The sequence below is a fragment of the Drosophila subpulchrella genome, unplaced genomic scaffold (assembly GCF_014743375.2).
Source record: "Drosophila subpulchrella strain 33 F10 #4 breed RU33 unplaced genomic scaffold, RU_Dsub_v1.1 Primary Assembly Seq394, whole genome shotgun sequence".
Classification (NCBI taxonomy): domain Eukaryota; kingdom Metazoa; phylum Arthropoda; class Insecta; order Diptera; family Drosophilidae; genus Drosophila; species Drosophila subpulchrella.
The window spans coordinates 182501-184781 of NW_023665616.1; positions in this window are offsets into that span (position 1 = coordinate 182501).

The window sequence follows — 2281 nt, forward strand, 5'->3', positions numbered from 1 at the left end:
TATATAGCATTCGTATACGTTTGTTGTTTTCACAATATATACTTGTTCCGCCACTAATAATAACAAGTTTTTTAATTATTGATGTTAAAAACACAATATTTTTTTTCGTAATACGTAATAATTTTCTTTATATTTGCATATTTCATTCTAAAATATCTTTTTTGTTCGACATACGTCATTATTGTATCCACACATGTACAATTTTTGTTTAACCAATATAAAATATTGAATTAAATCATTTGTATTTTGATGATAAATTTAAAATTTATCTGTATATATTCATATAAGACTCTTTGGTAATATATAATATAAAACCGAGCGCATATATGATATGTACGTTAGAAAAAATAATATATATATATATTATTTTCTTTTAATATAGGGACACCTCTTTTAATTTATCCCCGCAGGGAATTATCACATAACTCAGTATGTGATAATGGCAGACCAATATACATATATATCAAGATTATCAATACAAAATATATATCATTATTAGCCTGCCTCAATTGTAATTATTTATTTGGATTAACGATAAAGTTCGGAAACAATTTGTTATTCTATGTATAATAGAAACCTTGGCCTTTGTTTCAACATTATTATCTTTGGGCTTAAAATATTAACCGTGGAGCCAAGTCTCATATTCATAAATGAATAAAGAAACAAATTTGACGGATTAATATCTTCTCTACCGACAGACAGTATTTTGTCACGTCAATAGTAGATGGCCGGCCCATTGACCATCCTATAGTAGTTTTTGGACCCAATATCTTTAATTCGGGTATTTTCAATTGTCTTTGCCAATCAACCGTTTGGTACTCTCTCATATAATAAGAGAATACACATATAATTCCATTATATGGATATATCTTCATTATTTTATTTGCTACATCACCCTATAATAGTTTTTGAACCCGTCAACTTCAATTCGGGTATTTTCAATTGTCTTTGCCAACCATTTATATGGTATTCTCTATTATAATAAGAGAATACTAGTGTATATCCATTATATGGATATATCATCTTCATATTATTTGCTACACCACCCTATAGTAGTTTTTGAACCCATCATCTGCAATTCGGGTATTTTCAATTGTCTTTGCCAACCAACTATACGGTATTCTCTCTTATAATAAGAGAATACAAGTATATTTTCATTATATGGATATAATGCCATTTATTTTTCAATATCCATATAATTCATTTAGTTTTGTATGTACAAAACAAGTTTTCTTTATAGTATTGACAAAATCATATGTTTACGCATAACATAAGTTTTGACCAATACGAGGAGGGGCCCGCCAACGACCACCTCCCTATAGTAGTTTTTTACCCCACGCACTACTGCGTGCCTGTTTACAGTACTAGTGCCAGCTATCACTAGGTTTATATATCATGTTTCAGTGATATATGGGTAAATTCTACCATTTATTCTTATGTATATGGCATTTCTATGCCATATTTATACAATCCATTCATATCTTAATGTATATTTATTATATTATACATTATTATGCCTTATAGGTATTATACCTATAAGCCATATCCATACGATTCATTCACTAGTGCCGCCCCTCACTAGGTTTATAATTGTTATATCATTGATATACAATTTATTTCTATATATATGGCATTTATATGCCATATCCATACAATGCATTCACATTTCAATGTATATTTACTTGTTATACATTATTATGCCTTATAGGTATTATACCTATAAGCCATATCCATACGATTCACTTATATAAATATATGTATATTTTTCTATACATAATTTTTTTTTATTTTTGTATGGATTTCTATGCATATCCATAGTTTATATGGATATGCTTGGCGTTCTATATAGTATTGACAAATTCATATGCATAACATAAGTTTTGACCAATACGAGGAGGGGCCCGCCAACGACCACCTCCCTATAGTAGTTTTTTACCCCACGCACTATTGCGTGCCTGTTTACAGTACTAGTGCCAGCTATCACTAGGTTTATATATCGTGTTTCAGTGATATATGGGTAAATTCTACCATTTATTCTTATGTATATGGCATTTCTATGCCATATTTATACAATCCATTCATATCTTAATGTATATTTATTATATTATACATTATTATGCCTTATAGGTATTATACCTATAAGCCATATCCATACGATTCATTCACTAGTGCCGCCCCTCACTAGGTTTATAATTGTTATATCATTGATATACAATTTATTTCTATATATATGGCATTTATATGCCATATCCATACAATGCATTCACATTTCAATGTATAT